Raw genomic sequence first — 23,109 nt, 5'->3', positions numbered from 1 at the left:
TTAGGAAGGTGAAACACACTCCCATAGGACTGCAGCATTAGAAGGCTGAATGCAGCCCATTTGCACTTGTTGGCAGTGCTGGGTTCCCGCATCCATGGTGCACTGAGGCCGCTTCCCCCCAGGTTTGGGGTTAAGTCAGGATGGGGGTTGCACTGGCTCTCCAGGGTGTGGGTGGGTTTCACCCAGGAGGGCAGAGCAGGAACCAGCACCCAGGGGATCCTTCGTCCTATGCTCAGGTCGATACAGCACAATTCCTCCTGAACAGAGCACAGACTCAGCTTACAAGCCCAAGGGATGGGGAGATGGAGAACTCGTTAGGTACTGTACTGCCTGAAAGTGCTAGAAACTCCACAGTAGTTACAGGCTCCCTAGAAGATCAAGTCAGTCCAGAAGTTACAGTAGCAGCCGTGTTAGTCTGTATCTGCAAAAAGAAAAGGAGTACCTGTGGCTCCTTAGAGACGAACAAATTTATTTGAGCATAAGCTTTCGTGAGCTACAGATCAGCTGTAGCTCACAATGAGCTGTAGCTCACGAAAGCTTATGCTCAAATAAATTTGTTCGTCTCTAAGGTGCCACACAAGTACTCCTTTTCTTGTTAGTGCAGTCTTTCACTTTTATCCTGAGCTGTAAATTGTCTCAACTGAGTGTCCGGGTCCATCTGTGCTCAGGATTTTACAGTGAGTGAATGCCCCCTTTGTACTGCAGCTAGTGCGGTAAGTGTGAAAGAGCAAAGATTGAATTCAGAGTTAGCCAGCGTTATCCTATGACAATCCTGGTAGGAAATACCAGCCTTTGTTATAGAAACACTAATGTTTGGATGTTTTTACCATATGTTCTGGTTACGAATGAACAGCTGCACTAGGGGACAGACGGATGTGGGGTGGCAGGAACACAGAATACAACAATTATTTCGATGTAGTTTGGGGAGAAGGTGGAGTCCCCCACACCTGCCCCTCAGGTCCCCTCCGCTCCTCCCTGATTGAATTGGCCTCGTTAGCACTGACCCCCCCCCCCACTTGGTAAGGAAACTCCCATCCTTTCATGTGCTGTCTATTTATACCTGCCTACTGTATTTTTGAATCCATGCATCTGATGAAGTGGGTCATAACCCAATGGAAGCTTATGCCCAGATAAATTTGTTAGTCACTAAGGTGCCACAAGGACTCCTCGGTTTTTTTGCTGATACAGACTAACATGGATACCACTCTGAAATCTGCTCCTCCTGCAGCTCCAGGGGTTCTTCACACCTCCCCCTCCCATCTCTGGGGCTGCAAGAAGGGAGGGAGCGGGGCTTGCAGAGGTCATAGAGCTCAAAGGTTGGGTAGACAGGAGTCTTCCCGGGTCATAGAGATAAGCCAGAAGGCTGGGTAGATGGGAGTGCTCCAGGTCAGAGGGGCTAGGAGGACTGTGGCTAGAGAACCCTATTTTTCCACTCCCAGTGGGCTGTTCTCCCCATGTCTCAGTGACACCGTCTGACCCAGGATCCCCGGAGTCCTCCTGGATCATAGAGGACAGTGGCGAACAGGCTGCACAATGCCTGGGGGGGGACAATGAGATCAGCTTCTCTACCTTGCTCAATGAATGCTCTCTGTGGATTGACAGTGCACAGGCTGAGACCCAAAGCCATCTCCAGGGTCACAGAGACGGCGCTGTCTGAGAGTAGAGAGGCTGATCTCAGGGTTCGCAGTGGTATCTTCACCCCCTCCCCCAGTACCAGGTTTACCATGGCTCCAGGCCCACGCTCCAAAGGGGCCCTGGCCCGACCCGCTCTTCTCCGCCTCCGCCCGCCTCTGGGGCTTCTGCTGCAGGCCACGTGCCGCTGGCAGCCAAGCTCCCCCCTTGGGGGAGGAGCCAGAGATGAGGTGTGGGCGGGGCCATAGCAAAGGGGGTGGAATCAGGGAGTACCCCCTCCAGCCCCCTGCTGTGAGCCGCTCAGGGCAGGGGGCTGGGAGCACCCCAATGACCCCAGCCCACACCCCCAGCCCCCTGCCCTGACTCCTGCACCCCCCCCACGACCCCATCCCTGACTCCTGCACCCCCCCACATCCCCACCCCCACCCTGAGCACCAAACAGGAGCTCCTGCACGCTCCCCCGACATTCCCATCTGCACCCCTCACACCAAACAAGAGCTGCCCCAGGTAAGCGCTCCACACCCCAACCTCCTGCCCCAACCTGAGCCCCCTCCCTCACCCTAACTCCTGGCCAGACCCTGCACCCCAACCCCAGCCCGCTCCTGCACCCTAACCCCCTCCCAGACCCTGCACCTCAGCCCTGACTCCTGCACCCCCCCCACATACCCAGCCCTCCCACACCCCATGCCCTGACTCCTGCACACACATCCCCATCCCCACACCTCGCACCAAACAGGAGCTCCTGCACTCCCCCGCTCCCCGACATTCCCACCTGCACCCCTCACACCTAATGGGAGCTGCCCCAGGTAAGCGCTCCACACCCCAAGCCTGAGCCACCTCCCTCATTCTAGTTCCTGGCCGGACCCTGCACCCCAATCCCCAGCCTGCTCCTGCACCCTAATTCCATCCCAGATCCTGCACCCTGCGCTCTGATCCCCCTTCTGCACCCTAAGTCCTGGCCAGACCCCACACCCCAATTTTTTTTACATTTTTTTTTTATAAAGGGCTCTTATCCAAAGCGCTTTACACTAGTTAGCTAACGGTACAAACAATATTTGTAAAGATCATAAGTGGTCCGCCGAGGCCCGCAGCGATTTTCAAGTGGTCTGTGGAAAAATAAGTTAGCCTACAAAAACAATCAAGGTACCCCACTTTATTTTCATTGACTTGCTATTACTTTTAGTAGGAGGATGAAGAAAGAATGTAAAACAGGGGCAGGGGGGAGATAAGAGAGAATGTTCTTTTTCTTGGCAGGGTCCCAAGGAGGAGCCCCCAAAATGAAGCTGAGCACAAGGCCGGGGGGCCCCACTAACTCTAAATCCACCACTGGCTGTCACGCCACCTGGGCTGGGGATACTGTGTCAGCTGATCCCCACAGTCTTCAACCTACCTGGGCACTACAGCAGACATGGCCCTGCCCACTAGCGCCTCTCCACTCCCTAGCCCACCCACCACTTGCTTCCCCACCCCCACCCCCGGTTGACTGAGTGTCCGGTTAGCAGTGCTGACTGGAAACTAGGAGTCCGGTTATAGGAGTAACCACATTAGCCACCTGATCTCTTAGTTCTCTAACACCTTCAGTTGGCACCTTGCAGGGGAGGGGCCCAGGCCATCAGTTGCCAAGAGACAGGGTGTCAGCCATTCTCTGTGCAGACAGCATCACACCTGCCTAGGGCTCTGCAACAATCACACACCCTTATCCCACCACCTAGATACTTAAGAAATGCATAGGGGAAACTGAGGCACCCACACAGTATTCAGAGAAAACATTAAGAACTTTCCCACTTTGTCACACTGGAGGAGGGGCAGCTCAGTGCAGAGAGAGACAAAGAGAATGGGCTAGAATCAGGGAGAAGGTAGGTACCCGCTCTATGTGGGCAGGGGTGGTGGGGTGGGATCCTGTTTACCTCCTCCCCAGCCCTGCTGTGCTTGCAGTTTACTCCCAGCCCCTCCCTTGCTCCAGGGACCAACCCTAGCTCCCACCCCGCTGTGCTTTTGCCTCCAGCCTCTGCCTTGCTCCAGTCAGCAGGGACTAATCCTCCCCCCATGACCCACTGTGCTCATCTTGCCCCTGGCCCCTGCCTCGCTCCAGCTGGGGACCAATCCTCCCCGCCCCCCATGCCCTGCTCTCAGGGTGGATAAAAATCAATGATTGATTTTTTTATTTAAATCGGATTTTTTTGATAAAATGCTTTTTGAGGAAAAAAAAAAACCTATCTAAAGATAGTTTTAATTAAGATATCTTTGAGCCATAATGTATCTCATCATGGAATAGGGATTATAAATTCTAATTCTATCGTATGAGTACATTATTCATGTAATGTTTAAGAAAAGTTTTGTAAATGAGTTCTAATAGTTCAAGGATTAGGGACCCAAACGTATGGGGTTCCACAGGCTTCTCTATAGATTATTTAGGTTAATCTTTCTATCTACCAATGGGACTCAGTGCTCAGTCTAGAAGATATCATCAGAGATGCTTAGTTTTGCAGTTCTCAAAGTGTGGATTTGTGTCTCCAGAGGTAACATGCTTGTTAACAGCAAAAATGTTTTAAAATAAATAAATAGTATAGAGAGGTGAGAAATAACAGACCTCAACTCTATTGTCCCTCTGCAAATTTGTGTACACAGAGTCAATCCCTTACCACTCTCTAAAAGTGAAAAGTTTAAAAAAGTTCAATGAATAGACGATTGTTGGGGGCGGAATAGGTCTGGACCAGGACAAGAAGGCTGGAGATAAATGTGAGAAATGAGGGATATATGCTTTTTTGTTAAAATATTATATGTTTTCTGTTGAAGAAAAAAATCCAGAATACTTAATGTTGTTCTTTTAGTTAAATAAAATAATTTAAATGTCTGTCTGGTGATGTCCTCCTCCTAATACAGCCGTGCAAGAAAATCCTCCAAATATTAATGATTAACCTGTTGAATGGGAGATAGTTCACCTCCCAGGGACTTCACAAATATCTGCTTCAATTACCTTTGGAAAATGAAATAACCAAACAATCATTCATTGTCTGAGATAGCTGTAAAACTCACCTGAAAAGTTTTCAAAATAAATCGCTGTTTACAAATGTATAGTGCGTGCCTTCTAAAAATGAAACCTGCATCTATCTCTGAGTTGTGAAGAATATGTATTAAGGTTGTAACAACCAACAAGAATGTACTTTTATGTAGAAACCATGATTAAATTGAGTCTTCCTGAGTAGTGATTTAAATCAAATCCACCCTGCACGCTTGTGCTCTTGCCCCTGGCCCCTTCATTCCCCAGGGGGCCCCACAAATAGGTTTGGTGCCGGCACAAAAAGTCAAGCCGGCCCTGCCCACCCCATCTCAGGAACAGTCTGAGCCGGGTGTCTGGGTCCCAGACCTGTAGCCAGGGTCGGATTCTCTCCCTATTGAATGAGGCTGGGGGGAAAGTGAAGATTGGGGCCCCATCACCAGCATCGATAAATATCGCCTGCCCTCGGTCACAGTCCAGACAAACCCGGATCCTGCTGGGGACCCGGCTCAGGGGCAGGGGGGTCACAGGGGAGGTGAGAGCCCGGAACTGACCCCACCACCGCTTCATAGCCCAGATACCCTCCTCAGGGCTACAGCTGATCCCTCCCTTCCTCCTCACAGATTCTCTGGCCACCCCCACAGCCCAGAATCACCCATCCCCCACTTCCACCTCCCAGCAATGTCTCCCTGAGGTGAATCCCTCACAGCCCAGGACACAGGGATCAGAGTCAAATCTTCCAGGGTTTTTGGGCAGATGCTGGCATGTGTCTCCCCATCTCACACTTTTCCCATCCTCAGACAGGATGAGGATGGGGTGAGCCGTGTCCGGATCCAGAGTCACATTCACTGGGGAAAGAGAATCAGAGTGTTAGGGGCAGAGCTGAGCCCTGGGGGAGGCTGGAGCCATTTCTCACACTCCCCAGCAGCCCCGTTCTGGTTGGGACAGGCCTGGATCCCAGAGAGCTGCCTCTGTCCTGTGCACCTGAGACTGAGCAGAGATGTCACTGCAGTTCTTCAGCCTGTTTAATAGGAGCCACTTTATTGGTTTCTCATTTCCTTGCAGGGGTCCCCTGCTGGGGCTGCTCCACTCCCAGCATCAGAGACACAGCCAGGAAGGTGTCAAGAAGGTTTTAGCGAGAAAGGAGCAGAGGAGGCAGGTACCAGGCCAGCTATAAACCCCACAGCAGAGGGAAACTATAAACCCCTAATGCAGCCTCCACTCCCAGGCCAGGGAACAGAGAGGAAGGTGCAGCATTGGGGAAGAGCCACTTAACACCAGTGAGTAGGAGGTGGCATTGGGTGGGGGAGCCCCATCCCCAGCCCAGAGAGAAGGGAGGAGCTGACAGCCTCGGAGGGAGAGCATCTCCCCAATCCAGGAAGCAGTGAGCAGCTCCAATGGGAGAGCCCTGCCCTGCCCAGAGGAAAGGCAGGATGTTGGAGAAGAGCGATGGGGAGACCTCTTGCACCAGGGTAGAGCAGAGGGATGTGTCAGCCCTCAGGGCAAAGAGCTCTTTTCAGGTGCTGCTCCGTGCCACTGTTTCTATTCATCTGTTTGGGCATGAACGCAGCATCAAAGTCAGTGTCACAAGTGTTTGTGTGACTTCAGCATGGGATCTCCTCCCTGTTTAATGTGTTTATTTATGGGGCTGTGTGTGTCGTGGGCGGTGTCGGTTTGATTGGTAACTTTAGCTACAATCCCATGAAGATGTTTTCACTGGAATTTTCTCATAATTTAAAGACAATCTCTACCTGCAAACTCACCCTGTCCGTGTGTTCCGAGGGGTTCCCCTCTTGGTGTCTCCAGTGCAGACAGCAGAGTGTCTGGTGGTGGAAAGGAGAAAAGAGACGAGATTTCAGGCTTTCATATTAATAACAGCATCCCCACTCTGAACTCCTAGACAGTTTTCATCATGACAGAGAAACAGACAGAGAGGCCCAGAGACACACTCACATATTTAATATAAACTAATCTGAAACCTTCTCTTTCCTCTCTCATTCAGGTATCTCTCAGCAATGGAACCAACATCCTTGCAGCCTCACAACATCCCAAGACACATAATCCATAAAATAGATTTACTTTCTCCTCATCAACCCCTCCCACCCTTCAGATTCCAGCTGGTTTGCTTGCTGCCTTTTGTCGTAACCTAGACCCAGATCATGCAAAGACTTTGGCATAAAAGTAACTTTATCCACTTTGGTCCCTTTGACACTAACAGGATGTTGAGAGTTTGCAAAATCCTGGTTCTAATTGTGAGCTGTTGGGTCTGTTTACTCAGCATTTATACTGACTGACTTGGCTTTGGCCTGATTAGCAGTTTGCTTGACATAAGGGAATTGTTGCCTTAAGTGACCTTCTTATCAAGTGATGTGTTCCTAAGTTACTATGTGGGACAAAGAGGAATTTGGACCACACAATATGCTTAAGGAGAACATACACCCAAAATGTACTGCCCGGAGCGGTAAGCAAAGTCCAAAAATCCCTATGTGGAGGAAAGGGTCAAAGTGAGCTATGCATAATTAGCGGTAATAAACCAATGAGAAAAGAGACTAACATGAATATATCTTGGAGCGCAAAGTCCTGCCAATAAAAAAGCTCATGAGAATTGTGTGAGTTATATAAAATATGAATATTAAATAACACTCAAAGGTGATTGGAAAAGAACTAATAAATATGTAATTTGGATGTGTATAATATGTCAGATATTGTAAGGGATAGTCAGAGCTTCATAGGAGAAATCCCCTGTGACCCGCCTATGCCCCAGGAGAAGGGAACTGGACAACACTTCTTTCTATATGCGATGGCAAGTAGCAAATATCCCAAGGGCTGGTGATGGGGCAGTAGATTGGGAGGGCTCTGAGTTATAGAGAATTCTTTGCCGGGTGTGTCTGGCTGTTGGGTCTTGCCAAAATGCTCAGTGTCCAACTGACCACCATATTTGGGGTCGGGAAGGAATTTTCCCTGATGTCAGATTGGCAGAGAGCATGGGGGTTTTTCACCTTCCTCTGCGGTGTGGGGCATGGATCGTTAGCAGATATTAAACTAGAATAAATGGTGCATTCTCTGTATCTTGAAGTTGTTAAACCATGATTTGAGGACTTCAGTAACTCAGCCAAAGGTTAGGGGTCAAGTGTAGGAGTGGGTGGGCGAAGTTCTGTGGCCTGCAATGAGCAGGAGGTCAGATTAGATGATCATGATGGTCCCTTCTGGCCTTAAAGTCTATGAGTAATTTCTTACTTTAACAGTAATTATCATTGCAAGGCAGGCTTTTCGTAGAAATAAAGGTATGAATTAATCAACCTGAGTGTCTTGCACCCAAAGTGTGTGGCATTCTCACCCAACAATTAAATAGATCCATCATCTAATTATGAACCAATTGGCCAGAGCCATTCTCCTCCCCCAGTCTCAGAGGCTCATCCCAATTTCCCCTCCTAGATCCCTTCTCGGTACCTTTGAACTTCCTCAAAGTCTCCATTACAGCAATAGTTTTCTGGGAGAAACCACTGAGTCTCACTTCCAGTTCAGTAGAAATCTCCACTGCCTGCTGGAACTTCCCCTTCTCACATCTAGACAGAAACATTGTCACATGGTTTTATTTCATGTAGTGACTCATAAGTTCTGACTATTGAGTTGCTGCTCTAATGGGCCTGGAGTTACAATTCATCTACATCTCCCAGCCTTGGAGCAGGTGCAACACAGCCCATGGCCATGAAACATTCCCACTTAAGGTGCCATTAATATTCTTCAGCTCTCGCCTGGAGAGACCAGCTCTGGAGATAAGAAGGGAATTGAGTCTCTATGGCCAATTCACTCCTTGGCCTCCATGCTCTGAGGGACAGGAGGTTGCCATGCAAAGCGCTGTAGAAATCTGTCCACTAGGAACTACACTGAGACACCAAGTCCCCCTTTCCCAGCTCATTCCATACAGATATCAGGAGGGAAAGTCTCATGACCACTACTGCCCTGGGCTGAATGGTGACCAGTGCCCCAGCAGTGACAGGCCCATATTCCATCCCCACAATCCTGAGGCGGCCAGTCCCCCAGGGATGTGACATCGCTAAGAAATACTTGAGGTCAGACTTTCCCACTGAATGGAGAACTCCCGAGTCTTCTATAAAAGGGTGAGAACCTGAGGATGAAGTTGGTCAGAGAGATTTGTATTCAAAATATGACCTTTCCTCACACATTTGGCTGCAGAGCCCTGTGGAGATGTGGCTCAGAGCTTAGAGCTGGTTATTCTCAGTATTGTGAAGTGTGAGGGGGAGTGAGGGAGAGCCACGTGCCTGCTCAAGATGCTTCTGACATCCTAGAGGAGAGAGAGAAAAGAATCTCAGTCCCATCTGACACACACAGGGGATCCTAGGGAAGGGATTTAGCAAGTACGGGGAAAAGAGCCCCTGCCCTGACCCAGAGCCATGAATTAGCTGAGCTAATCGGGCTTTTCCATCTCTAATATCTCTGTGTCTGTAACTCTGTAAAGAACAATAGTCATTCACACATCAGGAATGCACACACCAAGTTACACCGAGATCTCTGACTGCTGGACCCCATCGCTTATGATTCAGGAGCCCTCCCTCCCCTGTGTGGGGATCTGGGATGTTTCTCATTCAGTCTCACCTGCAGGAATTCACTCGCTGGCTTCTGACCCTTCCCCTCCATCTCACTGATCAGATCACTGAGATGGGAAATCTGCTTGGAAAGCTTACTGACATTTTCATTCTGTATCTTCACAATCTCCTCATCCAGCCTGTCCAGCTGGGCCAGCAGGAGTCGTTCTTATTCCTCCAGGAACCACCGCAGTTTCTGAAATTCAGACACAATCTTCTGCCTCTTTGTTTCTGTCTGTTTCTAGAATAAATAAGGAAAGGGCTGGTCAGGAACATGGATGAAGCCTGAGGGCCTTTCATACAGTCTTACAAGAGAGAGTTTCTTTACAATCACTAAGACATCGGTGTAGGGACCAGGACATGAGCCATCAGGCCTATTGCTCAGAGCTGCAGTTGGAAGTCAGGAACTACAGCCAAAGTCAGACCTGAGTCAAAGTCAGGATCTCACCAAGGGCTGAGGATGGAGTCAAGACCGGAGTCATGCCAAAGTCTGAGCCAGAATCAGTGTCTGGAGTCACAGTCAGGCACTCTCGCGAAGGGTCAAGCTGGAGTCAGATAGCAGTACTGCAGGTCAGACCTGAGTCAGGAACAATGCCAGGGCCAAGCCAGAGTCAGGGGCCAGTCCAGCAGCAGATCAGGAGTTCAGTCAGTTGTTTGGACAACTTTCCATGACTCCTGCTGACGTAATTCATGCATCCAAACGTCTGCTCCAATCAGGAGCTTCGTAGGCAGATCTTCTGGTGGGCCAGAGTTCCACTAGCCCCTCCCCTGATGGCTCTGGAGAGCGGTCGGGTTGTGGTGACCATCTGGGACCTGTGGACTGGGGTTCAAAATCGGGTGTTCAAAATCTTTCACATCGTGGCACTGGACTCTACATTCTCATCACACGGAAGAGGATTTTCTTACAGCTTCCCATTTGGCCCCAATGTCTCTTAAAGGGATGTCTCCATATCTGATGTGGTTTGGACACTGTGTCCGATGGCCTCAGAGGGTACATCTACACAGCAGCCAGCCTCCAAGCCCAGGGCAACACTCAGGCTCTTGCAGCTCACGCTACCGCACCAACAACAGCTGTGTAGACATTGGGCCTCCGGCTGGAGTGCAGCGTGGGAGAAGTTTTGTAAACGTCACAAGGAACAGTAATTACCTCATTAATTAAAACACATCTTAGATGCTGCAGAAGATGCTATTGTCTTTCTCCGGGGAGAGAACATTTGTGATACACACACTTGTGTACACACACACACACAAACACACACACACTTAGAGTATCCCATGATCATGGAGAAACACACACAAGACCACATTCACCAAGGCCACAGAGAAATCGACCAACAAACAACCCTCCCATCTCCGTGTCCCGGCAGGTGAAGAATAACTGGCACCTACCAGATACTCCTGGCCTCTCTTCTCTCCAGCCTCTTTAAATCCCAGCAGCTTTTCTCTCTCTTCCCTCAGAGTCTGCAAATGGGCCTGGATTTTGTCCTGACAAACAGAAATGATTTGGTGGGTTCATTTTGAGGCTGACTGTCCATTTGTAGGGGCCGTTTTTCCACCTAAAACGCAAGATATGTCAGTCTTCCTAGCTAGACTAGGTGGGGAAGGTAACATCTTCTATTGGCCCCACTCCTGTTGGTGAGAGAGGCAAGCCTTCAAGCTTACACAGAGCTCAGCTCTGGGGAACATACTCTTTCCTAGACCTGAGCTCTGTGCAAGCTCGAAGGCTTGTCATTCACCCACAGAAGCTGGCCATGAGCGGATATTACTTCACCTACCTTGTCTTTCTAATATCCCGGGACCAACATGGTTACAACAACACTGTGTACAACAGTGGGTTCTTCTAGATGTAGAACATCAGCAACACCAAGGAAATGAAACTTTATTTGTGGAAAGTGGGAGTGTTTTATATTCAGAGTTGAGTTATGTCCACTTTTGCCATCGATTTAGACCGGCAGGAAACTGGTGTCACATGGTGGTAAATCTATAAAGCTGTTTTTGAGCAGATTTAAGAAACAGTGATATCAATCCCAGAAGCCTTCGGGGCAGCCATATAAGCTGGGATGCTCAAAGGAACCCAACTCCATTGGCTTTCAGCCCTGAAGCCTGGGGATTGGACTGGTTGGACAGCACTCATCTAAGGCCTAGGGCAAACCCCATTAGATGTGTTGATTTGTGTTAGGAACAGCTGGGGTTTGCTCTAGTGCTGTCCTAGCCCCTTTCCCTGACAATGGCCTCTGGGTAGCGACCCCACCGTCCCCAGCAAAGGTCCCGGAAGCGGTGGATTCTGAGAGATTTGCATAAGCTGCAGCATGGGACTAACAGAACCACTCTGGCTAGTCCTTGCCCACATACACAACAGAACAGGTCAGACTGACACCGGTCAGCTCCAGCCTGCGGTTAGTTTTGCTGCAACCCAGTGTAATCCCAATGGTACCTGGCATGGACCTGAGCTGTTTGGAGCCCTTTTGTGTGTGGACTGAAAGTGCTCAGGGTCCACACGGTGTTTAGCCCAGTGATCTGCTTTAGTGCAGGCTGGCAGCATCTGAGTTTAACCCCTCATGGAGCAACATGGAAGTTCAGAATCCCAGTGAGAAACCTCCTCTCGCTGCTGGGCCTGGGGCCTTTATCAAGGAGTCTTTCCCTGCTAATGGGCACACTTCATCACTGCTCAGTGCTGCTGAGGGGGGCACTGTAGCCTAGTGGTTAGGGCGCTGGACTGGGCCTTGGAAAAGCGGGATTTATACCCAGCTCTGCCACTGACCCACTGAGTGATCTTGGACAAGGCACTTCCTCTCTCTCTGCCTCGGTTTCCCCTCCCACCCTTTGTTTCTCTTGTCCAGCTAGACTGTAAATGGCTCAGGGCAGGGATTGTCCCGCACTGGGGTTTGTGCAGGGACTCGCACAATCGAGGTCAGCGCTCATCTGGGGTCTGTAGGGGCTGATGGGATGCAAATAACAATAATAAACTCTGTGATAAATCAGTAATAACAGCCACAGCTTGTAACTCCCGCTTCTCCAGCCTGAATGCAGCACTGTCACATAGACCGACCGGCAGCTCTTGTGAGTCAAACCTCACTGATCATTTAACAGCTTCCAGGCTACAGAAAGTTCCCTTAGTTCACTGGTGGGAGCCGGGTTTGAAAAGATTCAGCTGCTTAAAGAAAACTTTCCCACATCAGACAAATTTAAAATCCTCCTCTGTTGCCTTTCTCATCAGGCTGGAGTCTCATTAATTTGTACAGCCTCTTTCATGCAGTGAAGGCTACACACAGCTGAATAACACAGTTACACCTGTTTCGGGCAACTTGTGATGCCAGTAATCTGTAATTAAAAGCCTAAGTTATTACCCATTAGACTGGACAGCAACTCGGTACCTTGTACTCCTGGGCAGCTTCCTGTATGGGAACCACTGTGTGAGCGCAGTGAGCCCGGGACTCTCTGCAGATCACACAGATGGGGGTTTGATCCTCTTCACAGAACAGTTTCAGAGCCTCCTGGTGTTCCCCACACACCCCGTCCCCTCTTGCTCCTTTCGCTGCCTGTAAACTCAGCCGTTTGGCGATTTCTACGACATTTGCCAGCTGCCTGTTGGGCCTGAGGTTTCTCTGTTGCACAGTTTCTCTGCACTGAGGGCAGGAGGCGGCTGTATCGGATCCCACCCAGCACTGGGCGATGCAGGCTCGGCAGAAATTGTGCCCACACTCCAGAGTGACAGGTTCTCTGAAATACTCCAGACAGACGGGACATGTTGCTTCCTCCTGGAGACTTTCCACGGGGTTCTCTGCAGCCATGGCTCCCTCTGGGCAGCGTAACGGTAACTTATGTTTCAATTTCCTGAGTTCACACTATGCCTCACCTGCAGCAACAACTGCGTGTTTCCCTTCCTGGAACTGACTCGTGCTGTTGGCTAAGCAGGAATGAGCCCATTGTGAATTTCAGCCCTGGAGGCTTTAGTGAAAAATGTGCCACTAGGGCTTTGGTCCTGCAATCAGTCCTTTAGCTTGTGTGGGACTTGACAGGGGCATCCGTGATGTTGAGCCTGCAGAAGCAGGGGAAAAGATCTTACTCTTTATCAAAAAAGATAAAGGAGAATGTTTGTTTTCATATTTAGGTTCTTAGACCTTAGCTGGAGAACTCAGGCCAGAAAACAAACTGTTCCTTTTGTTTCTGAGTGACGAGGTTTCACTCTGGTCACATTCTTGACCTTTTCTACTCTGCCATGTGACCAAGAAGCTTCCCATTTTATTCAAACGGGAGCTGAGATTCTCATGGTATCATAGGATTCTAGGAGCTGGGGATTTAGGAATCGCACCGGGTACTGAAAGACTCGAGTTGAAATCATGAGAATTTGTGACAACCCCAGGGTGATTTGATGTGGAAAAGAAATGGCTCTATTTCTGACTATTGAAGGTCCTTCTCTGCCTCCCATCCCTGTACCATATGTTTAGCCTCACAAGACTGCTGTGAGGTGGGGAAGTGCTGTGACCCCATTTCAAAGAGAGGAACACCCGGCACAGAGCAGAGAAGTGACTGCCTGAAGCCGTGCAGGAAGACTGTTACAGAGCAGGGAATTGAACCTGGGTCTTCCAAGTGAAGAGTTAAACCACCGGACCAGACTTTCTGTCTGCATTAGGAGCCTGGGAAAGGAGGTGTCGTGTATGGAAACCCCCTTTTGGGGCAGGGTGTGGTTGTGATGCTACCACTGTTACAATCTACCCAACTATCCCTAGGCTGAGAGCTGCATGACCCAGTGGCCGGGGGAGGTGACTGCCGGGATGGGGGGCCCTGAGCCCTCCCTGCTCCCCTGGGTCCTGGCCCAGGGCCCAGTCAGCAGTGAGTGCGGTCACCCCCCAGTCAGCAGGGGTCCCACCGCAACATGCTGACCTTCCTCGGGTGGGAGATACCACTCGCACCACCTCCCTGGGCCACTTCCTACCGTGTCCCCTGAAGCCGGCGTCCGTATGTCATCAGGGTCTCTGAGCTCTTCAGTGAGGATAGCTCCCTAGGCTTCCGAGTCCACTCCTGGGCAGGATCCTCAGCCACATGTCCTCCCTCCTCGGTGGTCAGCCTTGGATGAGCTGGGCTGCTCCCTTTTATACTGAGGCAGCACTTGGCACATGCCCAGCATGGTCTGAGGGGTGAGACTTCCACCATCCATACTGTTGGGTTAACTCTTTCTTGGCTAGTGTGGGGTATGCACACCCCATCACAGGAGGATAAAGACAAAGATACACGCAGGGAAAATACATCAACAAAGTTTGTCTAATAAACCTCTCACTGACCCTCCCACAATCACTGGGCCAGCCCTGTGCAGAGTCAGGGGATCACAGTGGACAGGAATCGAGTACATGGTGAGATTGAAAATAGATGATTTTCTCAGGCCTGCTCTACAATGCTCAGGCTGCCTCTGAATGCAGTCACAGTCTGTGTTCAGGGCCCAGCTGACCACAGCCCTTCCCCTCTCCTGGTCTGTTTGTGTTCCCAAGAGAAACTTCTCCACCTGTGACCACTGCTTCTAATCAGATCCCTTGGGAGGACGAGATGAGAAACAGAGAAACAAACATCTCTCCCTCGCCCACAATCTCTGCCAGTCCCTGCTCCTCATCTGGTGGGGAAATACAGTAAAAAAGAGTCTGTTTGGATTCTAAGCTGGTGACATTGCTTCCTCCCCAGCAGCTCCCCCAGCTGGTTGGCTCAAGTTTAATAACCGAAACCCCACCTATGTGGACAGTGGCTGAAAGTCCATGTGTGGCTGTTCAGAGCCCTGTGGGGAATGTGCCGGGATCTCGGCCTGGTCCCTAGCAGGGCAGGTCTCCCTGTCACACATAAACGTAACCAGCAACTTCTGCGCTGATTGGCCCCTTTGTCAGCAGTGTCAGGGGAGAAGCCAAGGGCTCAATGGAGTGAGGAGCTCCTCTCGCCCCCAGCCAGGGGTGGCAGGGTTGTATAATTTTTGGTGAGGCCCAGAACGGGTCCAGTTTCCTTCCCCGCCCCCACCCGCCTAAGGCTCTGGGAGGGAGTTTGGGTACTCGGTGTGGGCATGGGGCTGGGATAAAGAGTTGGGGTGTGGGAGGGGGCGTGGGGCTGGGCCATGGATGAGGAGTTTGGGGTGCAGCAGGCAGGCTGCCCCAGGGCTGGGGGCCAGAGAGGACTCCCCACAGCTCTCTTCCCACCAGCAGCAGCAAGCTCTGGGGAGCGGTCCCCCTCCTCTCCCATCCTGGCACAACACTCACCCAAGGCCCCCAGACTGCTGCTCAGGAGGTCCAGCCAGGATAAGCCCCCCACCCAGAGTCAACTTGGAATCACCTGCCGGGCGGGTGGAGCTGCCATGTGCCTTCTCCCTCCGCAGGTGTAGCAGCCATCTCAGCCTGGCCCTGGCGCTGCTCCCTTGTAGCCAGCAGCAGCAGTGGCCGGCCAGGGAGCGCAGCCTGGAGCTGCAGGGGGCAAGCACCCGCTGCCCGGGGCAGGCAGTGACGCTCGGGGGAAGTGCGCAGGGATGGCAGGCAGGGCCAGGGGAGAGACCTGGCCCCGAATGAGGGTGAAGCCACCCCGCCCCGGCTTTGAATTTGCTGGAGCCCGGGCACCACGGGCCCCAATAACTCGCCCCCCCGCCCCAAGGCCAGGCTGGGGCCTTTTGGCTGAGGGCAGCATATGTGAGGGCAGCTGGCATTGGGTCTCCTGCGTTGCCCAGGTAAACAGAGAACTGCAGACACCAAGGGGCTCAGGCCACTTGTCCACTGCAGCTGCAGGGGAGGGCGGGGTGCGTCTGGGAGCCTGGAAGAAGCCACCTGAGAAGAGGAAATTCAAGTGTGGTGGAGAAGCCGTGATAGCTACTGAAGCTTCTAGGGATGTAGCCAGTTCCCTGGAAACGATGTGGCAGGAACTGAACAACGTGGCTCACAGAGATCGTGTAGCAACTGAGGTGAATAAAGCAGAGCCACACCTGTGACTACCCCAGCCCAGCTGTTCTCTGGCTGCTGTTGGCTGAAGGATTTTCTTTAAGGGGAAGGAAATCACTGCTGCTCTGTTGCTGCTGAATGTATTTCTTCAGCGGTGTAATGAGCCATCAAACACGTTCACCCTGCTGCTGAGTCAGGTACCTGGGTCTTTCTCTCCATATTTAAAAGCAGAGCAGAGTTATAATAGTAATAAAAAAAATCACAAATGGCAGGATACAATATATAACTCCTCTGACTGTAGGATGCAGAGTACCCAGCTGGTTAGAGAAGTGCCACAGCAGCGTGGTGTAATTTTGTAAATTTGTAGCGTAGAGCTGCCCTGAGATAGGCAGTTGGGGATGGCCCCTTTGCACCTTTCTGAGTAAATGGTGGCTCTGTTGATGGCTGTCAGATCTTATGTCACTCCACAAATGCAGGCTAAAGATTAATACAAAGTCTAGGTGAAATGTTACTCTTTATTTAGCTTCTTTAATCAGGTGGATTTTTACATGTCCACAAAACTGGAGCCCAGCTGTGGGACTTGTCACTAAAATTTCACCGCAACATCAATCAATATATTGAAATAGCTACATAGAACCACAACTCTGCATGGAGCTTTTCAGGATTGATGCTGCAGTGATTGATCCACCGGGGGACCCACGAAATCAACCCCCGGTCACTCTACCAGAATGAGATGAGTCAGGGGAGTCGACCGGAGAGTTTCTCCTGTCAACCCAGTGCGGTGTGGACCCCACGGCAAGTAGATCGAAGCTACTTCAACTTAACAACTTGCGTAGCTTAGGTTGACTTTTCCTTGTGATGTAAACCTGCCCTCAGAGACAAGATCTTGTCTCCATCCCCCGTTGATACACAGATTGCTGGATTCTGCTGCTCGCCCACAATGCGTGGGCATTCTGACACCTCCTTCAGATCCTTGCTTGAAACACTCCTCTGCCAGGATGCCTACAAAAAACCTTTGCAGTGGTGAGGCAGCTGGTGTGCTGAGAGCACGGCTGATCATGCTGCCCAGGGCTGTCTCATTGTGTTCCTTGGTTCCCGCCATGTCTGTGTGATGGGCTGTACCTCTATGTTCTCCCCTTTTGCAGGATTATGATAAAGGTTGTACAAAGTCTGCCTTGTGAGATATCATTTGAAATGAAGGTCTGGTCTACACCACAGAGTTAGGTCAACACAAGGCAGCTTACAGTGCTGCATTGACACAACCAATTTGGGGCGGGATGTGTGGGGGGGGGGAATCCCATGTCTGCCCTCAAAAGTCACAGGTGGGAAATTAAAGGGATATAGACAAGAAGCATGTTTTATATGTTTCATTGACCTTAAGTAAATGCAAGCTTACAAGGAGCAGAGAGGGAACTTTCATAACCAGACCACACGGCAAAAACATCCACAAATTTGAAGTGTTGTTCTGAAACGGACTAAAGTGGAGACACTGTCCATGAATTAAGGGGTGGAATTACAGTCTCACTTTCAGAAACATTTTATACATCTCTATCTCCATCTCCCTCTCACTTTCCCTTTCCTGTTCACTTTTCTTTCATTTCATCCAGTTTTCCACAGCGTTTTCTCTAGCACTCATTCTCCATCGGTTTAGTTCTCTGAGGGTATGTCTACACTACCCGCCGGATCGGTGGGCAGCGATCAATCCAGCAAGGGTCGATTTATCGCATTTAGTGTAGAAGCGATAAATCGACCCCCAGCGCTCTCCCGTCGACTCCTGTACTCCAATCCCGCGAGAGTCGCGGGCGGAGTCGACGGGGGAGTGGCAGCAATCAACTCACCACCGTGAAGATGCCGCAGTAAGTGGATCTAAGTACGTCGACTTCAGCTACGTTATTCTCGTAGCTGAAGTTGTGTATCTTAGATCGATCCCCCCTCAAGTGTAGACCAGGCCTGAGTCTCCCTAACTCTTGTCTAATCCGTGTCACAGATCATTCCAACGCAGGTGCCCAGTTCTCTCTGCTGAATGTATCCCCTCCCCTCTCGGTGCCTCATGAGATTTTCCCTTCTCAGGATTGTTTCACCTTCACTCTTCTCATTTCAGTCTCCCCACTCTTTCCCCGGGCTTCTCTCCTTACTCCCATTTTACTTTATCTTCACCTTTTCCCACTTCGTTTCTTCTCTCCCTTCTGGTGAAACCTGCCCAGTACCTGACTCTCCCCTCCACACAGCCACCTCTTCTTCATCCAGCTGACATCTCCCCACCCCCAACTCCCCAGTCCCTGGGTCTCCGTCCCCCAGGCTCCCTGCTGGTGCAGAGCCTCCAGCTTCTCCCCAAACACTAATTAATTAATTGTGTCCCTGCCACCCCACATCTGCCTGTCCCCAGCCTAGCTGTTAATTCTGCCCCCCAACCCCCATAGCACTTCTGTCCCCAGCTCAATGCTCCTATTTTGCTCTGTTTAGTTATTTGGATGCTGTAGAGTCAGATGAGTAAATTCACAGAATAAAGTTTATTTCTATCTTCTGGTCTTGGACTTTGTCACAAGGGTACTAGATCTGTATAGCTCTGCCCTGAAAGGCTAGACAGACCCACCAGCAAATGCCTTGAGGGGGCTTGAAGAAAAGCAGCTGGGTAACTCTAAGCGAAATCTCTAAAGGCAAAGCTTGAGGAATGAGTAAATAAAATCAAAGCATCAAGCGATGCTTTCCCCTGGCCACACTATTCTCCTTCCGAAAGAAATCTGTTAGCAACCTCCAGCTGCCAGGGAAGAGAGAGAAATGTGCCCGAAGGTAGCCAGCTCACATCATCAACTGCAGTAATATTATGGGCTGGCACCTGGCCGCACCATGGTGCTGCAGCAGCGTTTCTTTCCCAAACCAAATTATCCCTTTTTCTTTAAGTTCACATTCACAGTCTGAATGGCTAGAAATCTGTTACACCCCTTGACCAAATGACTCCAGATTTGTGCCCCTGACCCTACCCTCTGCGGGTGTGTGACATACAGCCCCTCTCAACACGAGCTGTTTCTAAAACACTGTGAACTAGGTGTGGAATACCAGCAAAATCTTGTCCCTGGCCGGTTGAGGGTTTGAGGACTTCGATAGCTCAGTCACAGGTTAGAGGTTTATTGCAGGAGTGAGTGGGTGAGATTCTGTGGCCTGCGTTGTGCAGGAGGTCAGACTAGATGATCATAATGGTCCCTTCTGACCCTAAAGTCTATGAGACTCGTCCAACACACCCTGGAGACTGCCCTGGGCTGGGAGGCAGAAAAACACAAGTTAATCTAACAAATTTATTTGAGCATAAGCTTTCGTGAGCTACAGTAGTGAGCTGTAGCTCACGAAAGCTTATGCTCAAATAAATTTGTTAGTCTAAGGTGCCACAAGTACTCCTTTTCTTTTGCGAATACAGACTAACACGGCTGCTACTCTGAAACCACAAATTAATCTGTTCTGTTGCGGCTGACCCCTGTTAATATGTCTGTATTTCTCAATCACTGAACCCCATGGCCTTTTGAAACGAACCTACCCGATCAGTTAGCTACACCTGCTAGAATTTTAGGCTTGGTGCATGGCCGAGCCGCACAACACTGTTATAAGGGTGAGTTGATTCAAGCTTGGAGCATGGCATAGACACCCAGCCCTGAGACTGGCTTGACCGCTGAGAGCAGGTGAGTTCAGTGCATGGAACAAGCACAGCCCTGAGACTGGTGGCAGGGGAAGTAGCTGAGAATAGGTCGGCTCTGTGTGTGTCACAGGCACACAGCACTGCGAGCAGGCAGGGAAAGCTGACAGCAGGCCAGCTGAGCGTGCACACAGCTGGGGCATGACACGGAGGTAGCACTGACTGGGGCTGAGGAGATGCAAACATGTCTAGTATACAGCAGTGTGGGGACTGGGATGGGAGCTGGCACACTGCGCATGGCACAGACACACAGCGCTGGCAAAAGGAGAATCAGGTGAGATTGGGGCGTCTGATGAGAATTGGCAGGCTCAGTGCATGACACAGATTGTGCCTTGGTTTCCCCATCTAAACTATGTGGGCTCTTCTAGGGTAGAGCCAACCTACCTTTGGCTTGCTTGGAGGTCAATAAATAAGTTCGTCCTGTACAGGGCTCTGGCAGGGGTTCCACAACTGCCCCCCGCGAGGGGCAGACGCTGTGAGGTGCATCAGAAAGGAGGACACTGGAGGGTTGTGCTTGGCGAGATGAATTTTGGCTGATCTTCATGGGGCCTTGATTCCATGGAGGCGAGGAAGGGAAATGAAGTTGTGTTGGAACATTGTATCCTGCTGCAAAGCCGGCCTCGTAACCAGCCACATCCCCAGCAGAGTTCCAGTCTCTGTGCTTTTCCCACCATGGTTAAGTTCCCTGTTCTGGACCCAGGTGGCCGCTTCTCCCTCAGTCTGTGCCCAGATCACCCTCCTGCAGCCAGGATAGACAAGGGCCTTGGAGACTCTGTAACCCTTTACTACGGTGACCAGATGTCCTGATTTTATAAGGACAGTCCTGATATTTGGGCCTTTTTCTTATATAGGCACCTATTACCCTCCACCCCCTGTCCTGATTTTTCACTTGCTATCTGGTCACCCTACCCTTTACCCTGAACAGGGCAGGGGACCCCAGTGCCAGCTCCCCTCACGCTGTCCTGGGCCACTGGCCCTCTGCCCTGACCTGGGATGAATCTCTCTAAAGGGGAGAGAGAAGCTCCATCTGCACGCTCCATTGAACTCCTGGCCTCTCTGCTGAGCCTCACGTGGAGGGGGACGACCAGTGCAGACTTTGCTGGTTACCTCGGTGTGTGATGGAGATGCCTACGCCCCAGGAACCAGGGTGAGATCCCAGCACATTCCACACAGGCCCCAGAACAGTCGCCCAATGGAACTTCAGCCACTGGCCCCATGGACAGGATGTGGGTTATTAAACTGAAACAGACCAGCCGGAGAGAAGCATCTTTACTTGACCCCAACCCCCAGGGCTATGATGCTCACTTTGTTCGCAAATGCCCCGGAGCTGCGACAGGCGTACCAGGAGGCCAGGGAGGCAAGCAGTCACTCTGACACTGTGCCACGGACGTGCCACTTTTACGAGGAGCTGCACGCTATCCTCTGCAGCACGCCTCCCTCCCACCCCATGGAGACATCAGAGGGGTCTGAGTCATGGGCCGAGGAAGAGGCAGATGAGAATGGGAGACAAGCGAGCGGGGATCCATTGTTGGATTCAGGGTTTAAATTCAGCTGGAGCTGTCTGGAGCGGAGCTCTAGTCAAAATTTTCAACTGCCCTGGAGGTTTTATAGCATGTTGGAGGGGGCCGTGGGAGGCTCCAGGAAATAATCAACAGGAATTTAAACCCTGATCAGATTAAACTCTGTGGCCTAATCTACAATGGAACGAGACGAAGAAAGAAATAACGCTGCCTTCATTCTGGGGTTTACATACCCTACCCCTGAGGTTTAAAGACGCTTTCCCCGATCACAAAGGTACGTTCTTTATTTGTGTCCAAATTTAAAAGAGAAATGTTACACTCCTAGCAAATGGCGACAGGAATGCCCCCATCTGTCATAATGTGCTGCCCCTGGACCAGAGCATGAGGAAAGGTAGAGAGGTAGGACAACAACTGGGCTAGGTGAACCTGTCATCACAATTTGCTACTCCTGGGCCAGGAGATGGGGAAAGGGGACAGGTAGCACATTGTGCAAGCAGCAGTTTGTAATGTTACATTGGCCAGGAGTGGGGCAGCAGGCAGCCCTCATGACAAGGGGGATGGTGGATATGAGGGGGAGTTGCCTAGGTGGGTTAATTCAGCCCTACAAATAACCAGAGGAACCTAGGATTACCCAGGAAGTGTGCGGCAGATCCAGGTCTCCTGGGCTAGCACGCTACCCCCCGGACCCACCCTTTCACTCTACAGGGATACTTGGGACAAGTAGCTATACACAGGGATTCAAAGATATAACAGATTTAAATCCCCTAGCATCAGGGCATGAGCCAGTGACTAACTGAGGGGGTCGGAGGTGTGAGGAGTACAGATTTATTAAGGGGGGACTAGTTGGCTTTGGCTTGACCATCCCAGGCCCCCCCAACACTGATGGAAATAAATGGTCAACGCATAGGTCATCTTTCCCTCGAAAGCCAGCAGGTTCCAGGTCTGGTGCCCGTCCCTGGAGGACTCTGGGGCAGTTCTAGAGACCAGCCTTCGGTGGGGCTTGGAGTCTCCTCCAGCCCCCTGACGTCTGGGGTAACAAACAGCCGAACTGCCCACGGTACGTATTTAACCAGCTCAATAACCGAAACACGGAAAAATGAAAGAACGTTAATAACCTGGCTGAGTACAGTAACTGGTGATTTAAACCACTCCAGATAAATTAACAGCACCTTCTCAGTGCTACATAACACTCCAGGAAGGTGGTGGAACTGTGTAGCCAGCAATACCGCCGTAATAGGGCATCCTTAACCTTAAATACTAAGTGACGTGTTTTGGTTCCAGCCCAAGAGCTGATAGAGGGAGGGTCAGATCGCACCCTGATTGAAGTGAATATCGCCATTAGAGCCGTCGGTTCCATGAAGGCAGCCTGCCCAAATGATGGCTGATTAGGTAATCTCCCACGTCACACAGTAAGTTCCAATAAGGCTGGTGGTCGTAGGACTGTTCAGTGCAAACATAGGTGAAAACAGGATTTCTCAAGGTTCAATGTACAGACCCTAACCTCTGAAATCCCAGCACGTGTGATAGCGAGGTTGTTTGACATAGGTACTTGAGCAACGACTTGATAGGCGCTACACTCGTGAGCTCACATGCACAGCGCCAACGCTGTCATTTCCAGCAGGGGGCTCGCCCTTGCCCCATTCTGCCTCCTCCCCTGAGCACTTGCCACCCTCGCTCTGCCCTCTCCCTCCCTGTGCACTGTGGAACAGCTGATCGTGGCAGGCGCTGGGAGGTAGGGGGAGGAGCTGATCCAGCCCCAGAGGGAGCA

The 23,109-nt window shown here is 50.9% G+C and overlaps 1 pseudogene; it reads right to left on the bottom strand.

Moving 5' to 3' along the window:
• Positions 1-1,719: 1,719 nt before the first annotated feature.
• Positions 1,720-13,728, bottom strand: LOC141998839 (zinc finger protein RFP-like; annotated as a pseudogene).
• Between the last annotated feature and the right edge of the window lie 9,381 nt (positions 13,729-23,109).

Source organism: Natator depressus, chromosome 14 (genome assembly GCF_965152275.1).
Source record: "Natator depressus isolate rNatDep1 chromosome 14, rNatDep2.hap1, whole genome shotgun sequence".
In the NCBI taxonomy this organism is placed as follows: Eukaryota; Metazoa; Chordata; order Testudines; family Cheloniidae; genus Natator; species Natator depressus.
The sequence above is the reverse complement of the archived record's forward strand: the minus strand, read 5'-3'. Positions and strand labels throughout refer to the sequence as shown.